Source organism: Pyrus communis, chromosome 2 (assembly GCF_041283825.1).
Source record: "Pyrus communis isolate YQ-2024b chromosome 2, ASM4128382v1, whole genome shotgun sequence".
Taxonomy (NCBI): Eukaryota; Viridiplantae; Streptophyta; class Magnoliopsida; order Rosales; family Rosaceae; genus Pyrus; species Pyrus communis.
In genome coordinates, this window is record NC_142566.1 from 6,630,214 (window position 1) to 6,646,028 (window position 15,815).

A 15,815-nucleotide genomic window follows, 5' to 3' on the forward strand; every position below is an offset into this window, starting at 1 on the left:
AAACGATAACGGCAATCGTTTAAAGCACTCACCCACCTATTGACAGGGCTGCCATTATGCCGCCGCTCCCAGCACTTCTCCACCAAATTCTTACACTCTTCCTCCGAGACCCAATACGCCTCAAACCTGAACATCTTCCTTCCTTTCTGCCCTTCAATATTAGAATTAAGAATAACGGGGCAGTGGTCCGATGCTAAGACCGTTTCATGCATAACTTGGGAGTTCGGCCAGAGTTGCTGCCACTTCTCATTCGCTATAACCCTGTCTAACCTTTCCTCCACCCAATCCCCTTTTCTCATCCCTCTCCACGTAAAGGCCGGCCCATTAAAACCCAAGTCCATCAACTGAGAGGAAGACAGAAACTCTTCTAGGAACCTTGGCCTGTTGTACAAAACCTCCACTCCTCCAGACTTCTCATGATCCCACAGGAATTCGTTGAAATCCCCGCCACAAATCCAAGGAATGTCCGTAGGGGTAAAGTGGTTAACCATCCACTCCCAAAACAGACTTTTCTCAACTCTATACGGCGTTCCGTACACACCCGTAATCCGACTCCAATGTATTTGCCCTTTAATTCTCATCACAGCATCAATAATATGCTTGGACGAAAATATAATATTAACCTCCAGATTGTTCTCCCACCACAAGCTCAATCCTCCAGAACTTCCAACTGGCGGAACATCAAAGCCATGAACATAACCCAATCTCCTCCTCACCCCTAGCATTCTATGATCTTTCATCTTAGTCTCCGATAAAAAGATCATAGAGGGTCTTTTTTTACGAATAAGCCCATCGAGAGCCCTGACTGTCGTGTCCGACCCTAGCCCACGACAGTTCCAGAAGAAATAACTCATGGCTGGCCTGCGGCTGTTGAAGGCCAGCCGCCACCGCCCCGAGCCCACTTGCCCGCCTTTCGAGTCACCATCCTACCTTTATCGAAGTCCGACATCCCACCACAACTTTGTCTAAAGCCTTATCTTAAAATGAATGAGAAGGAGAGCAAATATACACAGATAGACATACGGCTGGTAGAGGAAGAAAGAAGAGAGGAGATAATAGAAAGAGTTATCTTTATAATCTTATTATTCAAGATTATAATGAAACCACCACTGCTGCCCCGAGGACGTACTCCATGTCACACTAACTGTAGAGGAACCTCGTAAATTTTGTGTCTTGTTTATTTATTCCATTGCACACATCATCAGTTTTACAACACGTTATCAGCACGAGAAGCTTTCGTGTCAGTAGAAAAGCACAAAGCCACAAATCATGTTCACCTATGTTGCCTGGAATCTCACAGATTAGAAAATCTTTTCATTTCATCATAAAATCTTTGTACTACTGATTTCCCTGAAGCAAATATATATATATATATATATATATGTTGTATGATTGTATATCATCCTTGGCAGAAACTAAAGAGTACAAACTCAAAATTCGTAAACAAGGGCAAAACCATGATTTTTTTCTTGGGCGGGCTAGCTCAAAATAATACCATAAAATTATATGTTTATTTTTTTGCTTATATAAAATTATATAATAATCAATATAAATGAACAACAATATAATATAAACTATTCTCAAAATCATAATCCTAACCGATAAATTTAAGGACCATATAAATAATTAACCTACTAATTAAATCAAGAATAAGTAAATAAAGAGATTAAGATCATACCAAAGGTGACATTCATTGGAAAATTGCAACGGAAAGTCAAGAATTGCGGAGATAGGGATTTAATTGTGTATTTAAAGAACTTTATTAATATTTTCTTAAGTAAGAAACACAGAAGCTACATTACATAGGGTAAATGATTTTTTCTTTAAAGAATAGAATAAAGGGGGACTAGAGATAGAACTAATTTATAATTTTTAGCAGAAAACGTATTATTTACTACCTTTCCTCTACTAAATATACATTAAATAATAATTTGTATTGAAATTGAGTAGGCTATAAGCATGAGTTTACAAAAGAATAGATCTATTCACAAACCCATTTTACTTCCAACACAGCCTTATTAATATTTTGTTAGTAATCATTTTTAATTCATTCGATTCGAACAACCGGCAATTAAGAGAGGTGTGTAAAAAGTAAAAATGAGTGTATGGATAGCATTACCCTTACAGAAAACCTCTCTGTGCTACAGCCCATCTTAGCCTTGTAGGTGGCTACGCCATTGTTCGTAAAGAATCTGAAGCCATGTAAACAACCTCGGAACTCCAACTTGTAGACCTTGGATTGAAATACTTTCTTCTTCAAAGTTGTTCATCCGCCCAGTACTTACAACATATCACATTTTCAAAAAATTCCAACGGTGCGATCATCATAGATGCCTGAAATACCAAACCAGTTTCCAATTTCCGCAAAAAATTGGACAGGCACCTTATGAGTACCAAAAATCCATTTCGGTAGCTCAGATCAAAATTGTTTCTACACGAAAGTTGTTCAGTATCCTCTTATGCATATCATACTAAAATTTGAACTAAATATAACAGTTTGATCTTCTCATAAGTTACAGACACTCTTGACTTCAAAACTTATGGGAACTGTTTCGATTTTTTCGAAACTCACCAAAGGAGGAACACCAATTGGAAATTAGTGTTACTATTATTTCTTGGATAACTAAAATGACTTCGAACTGTGAAATAATAATGAAAGTAAAAGGGATGAAATAAAAGAAAATGGCAGACCAAGAAAAAGAAAAAAGCAAAAGATAAGGACTTAATCATTGCATTTTCTGTTTCGGCATATTGTTGGTTTAAAGCCCTATCACAAGTTTTATTTATTTAAAGCAATTTATTTATCATGGTTGGAATTACCGCCTATTGCTTTAATTTATTTATTTTACTTCTTTTTTTTTGTTACGATGAGTACATACTGGACCCGAAGTTCCTTGATCAAATAAGAACCTGAAGTTTCTTAATCCTCATCACATAAAATGATTAGACCCGAAGTTCCATCATGCAAAAAGATCAGGAATGAAGTCCTTACATCCTCAAGATCAGACATGAAGTTTCTTGATAAGTATCTTAAGTTTAAAGAGCTAAAGTGCCACAACTTAATTGTAATAAAGGCCATGAGAGTCCCAATTCATAGGCTATTAAATAAAGACCAGAAGTTCCTTGATGTATGATACATTTTGCTAGAGAGTTTACATCTCGAAGTTTTGATGATTATTGCATGTCATTAGGCATTGATGTTGAACACCATGTTCCTCATGTTCATACTATAATGATTTAGCAGAAGCATTTATTAAGCGGATGAAATTGATTACCTACGCTCTGCTCATGAAAACGAGATTGCAAGTTTTTCTACATGTGGACATACCATTATACATAATTTACTATTAAGTTTGGTTAAGACCAGTTATCAACTATCAATATTTCTTAGTACAACTCGTATTTGAGCACTAGCCAAACATTACACATGTACAAGTTTTTTTTATTATGTTATCTATGTGCTTATTGCACTGCCACAATGTACTAAAAATGAGGCCTGAAGGCAAACTAGAAATTTATGTTGAATTTGATTCACCATCTATCATTCGACATTTGGAACCTTTGACTGGGAATATGTTTACCGCGCAACTTGCAGACTAGGATTTTGGTAAGACAATTTTCCTGCCGTTAGGAAGAGAAAATAACATCGTTCCAGAAGAATGATGAGAAAATATCATTCCAGAAGAATGATGAGAAAAGACTATTCCAGAAGAACGAAGAGAATTTGTCTTATTTTGATTCATGAAGCAATCAATATAAAAACGAAGTGAGAATAATTGAACAATGCAACGATATGCAAATCAAATGTCAGATGCATTTAATGATGCAACGAAAGTAATAAAATCATATATACTTGTTGCAAATGTGCCTACATCAATTGATGTTCCTGTTGGACAAAATAATGTGGTAACAAATCTGTTACAAGCCTGAAGCGTGACAGACCCTTAGATTCAAAAGGTTCAGTACTTCGAAAGAAGAAGAATATGACACTACTGAACTATTGCATTCCCAAAGCATAACTGTTGCATGCTGGAAGCATGACAGTCACCGTATGGATACATGTTCCAAAAAGGACAATCTGCGGACATGGAAATGTTGATGTCTTATGCATGAAGCATGATAGACGTATAGGTTCCAATGACTCAACTCCTGGAAGTGGAGATTAAAATCCCAGTTATATAACGCTCTAGAGGAGGTTATGATCTGCATTCTCTAAATTATGACCATCTTGGAAGAAATAGTGTAATGCCCTTGAAAAGGTAATGGATATCCAAAGAAAAGAAAAGCTTTTATGCATGTGCCTGCACATGAGAATATGGGATCAATGATTGATGACAACCAATGGTAATTTTGATTTTTACAAGTAGCTACTAAATTCATCAATGAGCTGTATTGATATTGAGTCACGTTCTTTTGTTCGTCGCCAAAAGGAAATATTATTTGCCAAAAATGAAGAAAGGCAATCCCATTACAATCTTGTAAGAACGTGGAAAAATGGACCAATATATATATATATGTGTGTGTGTGTGTGTGTGTGTGTGTGTGTGTGTGTGTGTGTGTGTGTCTGTGTGTATAATACAAATAGCCAAAAGATGTTGAACCAAATGAGATTACATATGGACATTTGTAATACAGTGAATTACACACATGATATGACACAAGGTTACTAATTGAAACCTGAAATTATGCTCTTATAAACAAGTTCATATGAATGGAGAATTATATACGAAGGGTTATGAGTCGCCCACATCATATCTCCATAAATAAATCCCTCAAATATACATGGAAGCAAGTTTCTTTGTATAAATTACAAAGGAAAATATGTCATGAAGTGTAGAAAATCCCTGAAGGATTCAGATTGGAAGAAAACCTTGGAAGGGTAAAGCATAAAATATGTACTTAAACACCAATGAATGATATAAATTGACTTAGTAAGTACTATCATTATGATATTGTTGTAACATACTAAAATCTCTTGCAAGAGTCGATAATATTAGATTTAGACTCCTGAAAAGTTTAGAAAGTTTATAAAGTGTTGAGAGAGATATTGTCTTGAACTGCAGAATCAAACAATACGCCAACACGAATCTTATCCATGATGTTTATAAAGAATCATATGGATTGAAGATTATGAGTTGAATACTCAAATTATTTAGACACTAAAAATGATCATTTATCTTCGTGAAGGTCAAGATAAATTGATATTTGGTCTAGAAGTACCACATCTTAGTGAAGTATATGCTTTATTGTATTTGGTATAATACATTAAATGAAATAAAGCTTATCTATTAATATCTCCAAGAAATTATATACACATGAGTTAAAACAAACAAACAGAAGGGAACCTTCACAAAGGTTGCTTATGTGAAGCATCAGTACTCGGAAGTACCCCAGAAGGGGAAGGCACCAGAGGTTGATCATTTGGAGCCTCAGTACTTGGTGAAACTCCAGACGGGTGAGACAATGGGTGTCTTTGGAATAAAGACTCGAACCCCTGATTGTCATTTTGAGTTCGACCTTTGGATTCTAGTAACTGGTCGAGCTTTCTTTTCATGCTTGTCGAGTAATTATTTGCATGCATGTGTAACACTCTATTCTCGTGCTTGAGCCCTCTAATATCTTATTTAAGACTTGCCACCTCAGCCATCAATGATTCAACTTGGTGAGTTCGAGCAAGTAGGCATTGACCCATATTAGAAACAGAGCCCGCACACTGAATACTAAGAGCCAAGGAGTCTTGAACGGCTGACTCATTAGACCAGTTTGAAAGGATTCTGTTATCCTTGGGAGTGAGAAGATTCCTAGCTACCACTGTAGCGGTTAGGTCATTCTTCATCATAGAGTCCACAACCGTAAGAGGACCATTAGAAGATAAGAAGGACGGGCGCTATATATTATCCTGACGCGGCTCGTTTGTACCACTCTTAAGACTCAAATCTAAGCAAATGTTAGATGGGCAAGCCATTTTTCAGAAATGATAAAAGAAAAAGAAGGTCAGATAAAATCTCAAAAGTGCAAGAAAGGGAAAATTCTACATGCAGTAGTTTTTTTAGCATACATTTTGAGCACAATTAATGTCTCTATAAAAGAAGAAGCAACATGGTCACTTGTTCAAAAATCGAAGAGACAACGCTCTCCGAATTTCAAAAGCCAGATTTTTAGGATAAAGTTCGTCAACATTTCTCAGACACAATCTCAGCTTTTAGATATCACGTGCAATTTTGTCAAAGATTTCTAATAAAGTTGAAAACGCATGAATCTTATTGTTCTAATTACACCATAGTTGCTAACAAGAGTAAAGGCACAACACCACTGTCTGTTATTGGGAAATCCCTATATATGTCAATCTCTATCTTCCATAACAAAGCAGACCTACAAAAATATCTAACTCTTCTTCCTCTCTGAGAATGCATCTTCAACAAAGCATCTCGAAATATTCAATTTTCTTCCTCTCCGAGAATACCTTTTCAAATAAGTCACACCAGAGCAAGAATATCTCATATCATCAGGGGCGAGAGCAAACGTATCCCATATCATGCAATCTACCTATCCTTTTCTTTGTCCTTATTCTCACTTGGAGGACTAAGGAGAAATAAAGCAATCAGTCGGAACTTGAAATCAAATTTCCAGTCAAGAATCGACTGCCTGGAAACATTCCTGATTGCTTACCTATCATTGCTCTTGAGTACTCATTTTCAAGCTACTGATATAATGATTAGAGCTGCCAAGCATGATGAGTCGTTGAGAAGTGATGTTCTGAAGGACTTTTCAAATGCACAGTTTACATTCCACTCCTGCATCAGAGGACAAATACAGCAAGAGAAGATGCCAAACCTGCATAAGGAAAATACCACTTCTGCAAGGGGAACAGATAAGGCAAGCGAAAATGATACATTGAAGCATGTGGAGACAAGCACAACAAAACATGAATTGATTCATCCCCGACGGAGCTGAATATCACTTGTCATGTGGAGCTGCTCGTGGTTCCATTTCATTCAAGGACAAGTCCTAAGGATCTTAAAGAAAACACAAGTCTGATTCAAGATCAAGTGGTGGCCACCACCCTTGAATCAAATTCCGCTCCAGATAAAAGGAGTAAATTCAGACCTTTGGTGTAAGTCTAGCAGAAAGTCCTACAGCTTAGTTCAAGAAAAAACCTGTGGAAAGTTAACAACAAGTAAAACACTTTATTTGGCAACTCTCCCCGCTAAAAGACTAAAGCAGAAGGATCAATGATCAACCTAAAGAATTTGAAATTAGGGGGAGATACTCATTAGGGGGAGCATCCAAAACAGATCAAGATTTTAACAAGTCAATTGAAAACTTATGGCCATCCAAGGGGGAGTGTTGTAATTCACAAACCATTCATTGTGGATGGCCACCTATTCCACTGTTTATCCCACCACAACTTTATCTAAAGCCATGTCTATAAAATGGATGAGAACAAGGAGAGAAAATATGCACAGATAGACATACGACTGGTAGAGGAAGAAAGAAGGGAGGAAGAAGGGAGGAGATAATAGACAAAGTTATCTTTTTAATCTTATTATTCCATATTATAATGAAAGCACCACTGTTGCCCCGAGGAAGTACTCCAGTCACACTGACTGTAGAGGAACCTCGTAAATTTTGTGTCTTGTTTATTTATTCCACTGCACACATCGCCAGTTTTACAACATATATATATATATATATATATGTAGGTTCAGAATTTGAGGTAAGTCACGTCATCTTAATAATTTGTGTAAATTGTGGTAATGATCCTTTAATTTTAACTCAATTAGAATAATGGTCTCTCAACTAAAAATTCATTATCATTGGTCCTTAAACTCATCAAAACTCGCAACTCTAGCCCCTCAACTATAGGGGTATAACTCGAGTCGAGCGGGTTGGAATGTTAACTCAATCTAATCCAACTTTTACAATTCAGGTTCGGGTTCAGGTTAGGTTTCATTGAGGTTCATTTGGGCTCGAGTTTAATTGGGTTACGGTTTACTTGGGTTGGGTTTGGATTGCCCAACTTTTACAAGTTTAATCTTGTAACAACTTAGTTTCCAATAATTCCTAAAAAAATAAGCCAAGTAGCATCAAAGCTAGCTAACTCTAATTTCATAAATCAATCTACTATAAAGCTTTAGGATTTAGAGACTACGAATATGGGCTGACTAATCAAAACCTCTTATTCCCTAATAGCTTAAGTAATTATAAAGGGTAATTTATTAAAAAAATTATTAGTAAGGGCGTTGGTTTTTGGACTTGGCACACTCGGGTGTAGTATGAGCATTAATTGATATGGGTTACAATCTGGTGAGATTAGGTTTGGTTAATCGGGTTAGGTTGGGTTGGGGATGGACGGGAAATGATCAATTCAACTCAACTCAATCAATGAACGGGTTGAAATTGGATTGGGTTCGGGCAGGTTATAGCTAAAAAAACCCCGCTTGTTCGGGTTTAAAGTCAAGTTGGACATGGACGGGTTCGGATTAGCCCAACCCAAGTTGCACCCCTACTCAACTAAAAATCCATTACCATTGGTTTGTCAACTTTAATCCAACTGGAGAAATGGTCCCTTAACTTTAACCCAATTGTAGCAATGATCCTTCCAACATAACTCATTTTGACAAAATGACTATAGCTACACATTTTGATGAGTTGAGGGACCCTAATTGTAGCAATGGTTCTTCCAACATAAGTCATTTTGACAAAATTCTAATGAAGTTGATGAAAATAATCATAGCTACACATTTTGATGAGTTGAGGGACCAATTGTAATAGATTTTTAGTTGAGGGACCATTGCTCCAATTTGATTAAAGTTGGGGGACCATTTATTCACAAGTTCAAACCTACCATTTGACCATAATATCATTTGACTATCCATTCCAATCCTTTAAATTAAGACATTGGAAGTATGGAAGATTTCTTTGAAAGACAAAATTTGCACGTAAATTTTAGACTTGACAATTTGTTACACGATCCATTAACAGGACATGTAAATGACACGAAAATAACATATTTCGGGTTAACACAATAACTGATCGGGTCAGGTCATACGATAAGAACCAGTTAATAACGGGTCCTTAACAGGTTACCGCGAGAGTGATATGTGAATAACCCATTTCAACACGTTAAAAAAATAAGTTATTTTGATGATTTTAATTTTTTTTAGTACAACAATATATTTTAATTTTTTAAACTACTAAAATAACATATTATAAAATACAATAATCATAATGTGTGTGTATATATATATATTGTATGTTAAATATGTATTATTATTATATATAAATTTAAAAAATTTAATTTTCATTTATTTATATAATATAATATAGGCAAAGTGTGAGATTAAAAAAAATTATAAAACACATTAAAAATAAAAATATCAAGTAATTTAAAACCATACAAACACTCATGAATAACCATTAATGTATAGATTTGAAAAATGTGAAATCACATATAATTTATAAACGCTAATAATTGCATGCCTTACGCTTAGACGATGGTTACATGGTCGTTTAGATTTTTAAAACCCTCCAAATCTCATGAAACGCAACTCCCTTCATTTTGCATATCCTTGAACATTTGGTATTCTGTAGTAATGTACTAATGTTTTTGTTATTAGGCTCTTATTTTGGGGTATACTTTTTTAGAAATTCAAGTACGATATTCATTTCATAATGGGAACAACATACAATCAGATGAAATAGTGCTAACAATGGGCCTCAATAAAAACCTTCTCGAGAATCAACCCGATTGAAGGGAAAAATAGTGTCCTGCACCATCAAACTTAATAAGTAAAATTATCCTCCAAAATAAGATCATAAATTACATGAGGATGTTCTTCAAACCAAGAGATGGGATGCTTCCAAGTTAAACTCAGTCTAGCTAACTGATGAGCCACTATATTGGCATCTCTTTGCATAAAGTTTGATTTCCACAGTTGGAAAGATTGTAGGATCCTTCATGTATCATCCATCAAATGCCCAAATGGCCCATGATTAGCCGCCATATTATTTTGGATTGCAACTATCACCAATAGAGCATCTCTTTCCAATATCATCTGTTCAGTCTGCAATTGTTGAACAACTAAAGCAGCTTCAGGAGCAGCTGTAATCTCCGCAAGCATAGGTGATGTAATACCAGCCAACTTCAAAATTGTGAGTGCAATAAAACCCCCAACCACATTCCTGATACCCACACCAACGCCTCCCACTACCTTATGTTCATCCCAATCTCCATCAAAATTACATTTAATTCATCCTTCCCCCAGCTTCCTCCATTTCAGCACATTGTCAGCCTTGGTCATTGATTGCACCTCATTCCACTTCTTAAATTCCAACAACCAAGCGTGAGCTTGCAACTGGATTTCCTGTGGTGGTAACATCGAGCCTTTCCATAATAGTTCATTACGAGCTTTCCAAATATTCCAAATCAAAACAAGCGCTAAATCAAAGTTCTCCCTTAAGAGAGAATAAGCCAAACGAGCTAACCAATCTTGTAACCCAACATCTCTGTGCTGCATAGTTTATAGTCCCAAGGGGCTAGAGAACCATGTCATCGTTGTTCAAGAGCAATACAAGAGCATGCTTAATCGTTTTAGGTTTGTTATCACAGGAGAGACAACAATCACCCACAAGTACCTTTCTTATCTTCAAATTGACTCTAGTCGGTAAAGCGTTCAAACAACCCCTCCATATACAAATTTTGACTTTACCTGGTACCTTAGCATGCCACAAAGCCTTCCACATAAACTTGATCTCTGCCGTCATCATTGAACTAATCGATACATCACCACAAATTTCACTACAAGTCCGAGCAACGAAATATGCACTCTTAGTCATAAAATTTCCTTTGGGGGGTCTTTAATCCAAATCAACTCATCAGGTGGACTAAACAAACACTCATAACAAGGTTGGCTTCTTCTTCAAAGAACATTTGAGATACCAAATGCGTATTCCATCGAACACGATTCGAGTCCACCATAAGAGATCTCACAGTAAGATTAGAATGTACTCCTACAAGTAAAGGACTGAGCACTTTTGCATAATTATCTCGTGGTAGCCAGTTGTCACCCCAAATTTTAATATTCAAACCATCACCCACCTGCCATCGAGCTCCATGCTGAATCAACACTCTAGATGCTGCTATATTTTTCCAATAATAGGACAAATTTGGCTTTACCATGGCTTGTAGAAAATCCATTGGAAGGAAATAATGAGCTTTAAAGACTTAGGCAATAAGATAGTGTGGTTGATGGATAATACGCCAACCTTGCTTAGCAAGCAAAGCTAGATTGAAAGCGTACAAATCTTTAAAGCCTAACCCTCCCTCACATTTAGGCTTACACATCTTCTGCCAACTCACCCAGTGAATACGTCATTTACCAACTTTTTTCCCCCACCAAAATTGTGCAACCATTTAATTTAACTCATCATAGAATGTCTTCAGAAGTAAAAAGGCCTGTATGGTATATAAAGGGACTGCCTGGGCCACGGTTTTAATTAAAATCTCTTTGCCAGCACTACTTAGAAGATTCCCATAACATCTACGTAGTTTTTTCCAGAGCTGATCTTTGATATATGCGAGCATAGTCTTCTTGGATTTACCAATGAAAACCGACAACCTAATATAATGATCACGGTAATCCACTTGGGTTATACCAAGGCAATCGGCAAGCAATTGATCATCCACATCAGTCACATTTGCACTGAACGCCACACAACTAAGCCAACTTATAAGATCTTAACAACTCCTTCAGTTCACAACATTCCTGCAAAGTACTTCTGGCAAAATAAAGCTATTATCTAGAAAGAGTAGATGATGAATACTAGGCACACCATTACATACCTTGATCCCTAGTAATCGTCCTTGAGCCTCCCACACATCTAACAAAGCTGGAAAAACTTCTGCACAAATCCCAAACATGAATGGAGACAATGAATCCCCTTGCTAAATACCTTTTTTAGGTTGTACGAATCCCATTGGTTCCCCATTAAGCTTGAATGAATAAGAAATTGAAGTGACACACATCATTATCCAAGTAATCTATTCCTTGGCGAACCCCAATCTTTTCATCATTTGTTCTAAAAACGTCCATTCGATGCGATCATAAGCTTTATTGATGTCTAATTTCAGCGCCATCACATAATTCTAACCAATTCTTTTTTTTCATAAAGTGAGCAATTTCTAAACAATTGTCGGATATTAATCTCCAGTAAAAAAAGGCACTTTGGGATGGCGAAATGATATTCGGTAAAATAAGCTTCAATCTATTCGTGACCACTTTGGAACAAATTTTGTATATCACATTACACAAACTTATTGGCCAGAGTTGAGTCATGGAGGTTGGGTCTGCTTTCTTGGGTATAAGAGTTACATGCGTAAAATTAACTTTCCAAAGCATACTCCCCGATGAAAGAAGATAGCGTACTTCATTACAGATATCATGGCCAACAATTGTCCAATGTTTCTGATAAAACCCAGGAGTCATTCCATCTTGTTCGGACGCCTTGGTAGGGTGCATTTGAAGCAAAGCAGACTTTATTTCTTCCTCAGAAAATGGTAACAGAAAACTCTGCCTCATCTAGGCTGTGACTTTCTGTGTAATCGCGCTTAGAATTGCAGAAGCATCTGCTACACCCGTGGAGTCAAATAATTTTTGAAAATAATCCACAATTACTGATTCCATTCCAGCCTTACTTTCATGCCACTGCCATACTTCATCAAACAAATTGTGCAGCCCATTTCGTTGTCGTCGAGATTTTTTTTGATGAAAATATCTAATATTTTGATCCCCAAGATGCAGCCAATTCTCTTTGGACCGTTGACACCAAAATGCCTCTTCTTGTCCCAATAGCGAGTGTAAACGAGTATACAAATCATGCCATTGAGCAATAGTTGTTTTAGTGAACGCCTTACCAAATAAAGCTTGTAGTTTATCTTTCGTTGCCATTATTTCACCAGGAATTGAACATTCAGTGTCCTTTACCCATTTTAACAGATGCACCCTCGTCACCTTGATCTTCTTCGTAACTTAATACATAGGGGATCCAATGCAATTTGTAGACCATCCTGCTTGTACCACTATTTCACAACCCTCCCGCACTGACTAACCATCTTCATATCAGAAACTTTTCTTAAACTTTGCTCTTTTCCTGACCTCCCACTCCAACATGATCAAAATATGATCCGAGGACGTAGGCTTCATATGGACAACTTTGAAACCCGAAGACAAATCAATCCATTTCTGTGTGGCGCGCTCTATCAAGGAAAACCTTAATACCACACCCGTTTTCATTACCCAAGTAAACTTGTTGCCAACAAAACCCATGTCTTTTAGTTCAGAATTCATCAATGCATTCTGAAATCCTTCCATTTGCCTTTTGCTTCGTACATCACCACCCTCATGTTCAATAGCTTGGAGAAATTCATTGAAATCCCCCAAACAACACCAAGGTATTGACGAATTTTCCTTGAGACGTTGAAGCAACTCCTAAGATTTGTATCACTCAGATTCAACTGGATGGCCATAAAAGAACGTAATTCTCTAGTGAAAGGCATCTCCCACCTGCCCACCTCAAAATCAATATGATTCGAAGAATATAAGTGGAGTGAAAGCTAGGCTTGATAGGAGCATATTCATGCGACTTAAATGGCTTGTTCTCGTGCATTTACGTTATGTTTCTTTAGTTATTTTAGTACTTTAAGCTATTTTCGTGTGTTTGTAGGTCCAAAGGGCTAAAGGAGCAAAAAGATGCATTTTGGAGACTTTTGGAGCACTTTTGGGCTTAGGATGGATAGCTTATGCTTGGAGCCAAAGTGTTGGACGAAATTGAAGACCTAATTGAAGACCAAAGTGTTGGAACCTTGTTCCCTTTAGTTTTAGGACATTTAAACCTTTCCTATATCCTTAGCCGTGCATAACATTCCAACATACCACTTATCATATCATCCACTTATCATATCATTCACTTATCTTATCATTCACCACTTATCATATCATTCACTTATCTTATCATCCACTTATCATATCATTCACTTATCTTATCATTCACTTATCATATCATTCACTTATCATATCATACACTTATCATAACCATACACTTATCACTTATCACAACAACAACCTTGCACATGCACATTCATCCACATGCACCCATAATCATTCACTCATCTTTAATCCACATGCGTCTTCCATAAATCAAATCAGCCACATCCACATGCACTTATTCCACTTCATCATTACACCACATTCTCTCTCTTTAATCCACATGCATTCATCATCATTCACTCTAGTTTTAATTCCCACATGCATTTCCACCCACATGCAACCATAATCATTCATAAATCAGCCACATGCATTCAATCATTCACTCCACACTCATTGCACATGCATTCCCTCATTTCTGTCAAAGCACATGCATTCCCACCCTTTAATCACATGCATAAATAAGCCACATGCATCTCCCATCACCATTTCAGATTTCCACCAAGTTCCTAGCTGTCATGTTCCCTCTCTTTCTCCCTATAAATACCATACACACTTCACACAACATTCATTCATTCTCATTCACTCTTCCATATTCCAGAAATTCGTCAAAACCTCTCCACACCCTTGCAGCAGTCACCAAAACACTTTTCTCCTCCATTGCAGCCACTCCAACCACTCCCCAAACCATTCACACCATCAAACTATCCTTAGACCTTGTGCTACAACGAAGAAGAAGATAAGAGGGCCTAAACGTTCATACAATTCAAGTTTGAGTTGTTGGAATGTTTAGGTGTTTCTTTGATTCCAATGTTTAAATTCAACTAAACCCCCCTTGGCTAGGGGGGAATTCGAAATATATGTTTATGCTTGCATTTTGATTTGATTACTTCTAATTGCGTTTCATAAGTTGTGGATTCAATTCGTTTAACTGTTTGATTGATAACTTATTTATGTATGTTTATTGAGAGTGCACACTTAATTTTCATGCATGAATATGACGCTAGAATATAAGTGAGTTTCACCTAATAGTTACGAACTTATATTCACAAGTAGTGGAGGTTGCTTATAAACAATCGCGTTAAACGAATTCTTGGCATAAGTTTCATGCGTATTCCATAGTAACGAATGCCTCGTCAACACTTATAATTTTCATAGAGCGTAATGATTCTTGCTTGTATCTCTATTATGCAATCATGTAGGGGACTTGTGGGGAATGTTTTGGGTTGTCGTATGCAATCATCCAATTCAATAACGTTAGGAAGATTTGAAAGTTAATTTAAGCGGACCTAATTAACTTGGAGCGTTGAGAATTCATGGTTTATTGAAATGCAATTGGAAATCATTTTATTATGCAAGTGTAACATGTGTGGAGATGAACCCCTTAGCTATTCTATCATCCATTCATTCCATTTTATCATTTTCATATTTACATTCTGTTTTAATTAAAATTTGTTCATTTATTTTAATTTCGTCCAAAACTCAATCCCCATTTACTTTATTGTCCAATTTAGTTAGAAAGTATCTTAGTTTATGTTTCTAAGTGTTTTGATTCAATTTATTACACAAATTCGTCCAAATTCACCAAAGTGCTCAAAACTGCCCAGAAAGTGATTTTAAGGCAGTTTTGAGTGTTTTGGGGTGATGTTTGAGTCTTTTGATTTGTTTTAGTGTTTTAAAGTTTAGTTTTGCATTCTTTGAGTCTAGTATAGTGTTTTATATTGTGTTTTTACGTTTTTGAGTCAAATCCAAGTGATTAACAATCCCTCATAATCCCCGGTCCAGAACGATCCCTACTTACATACTTACTACAATTGATAAAAAGAGGGT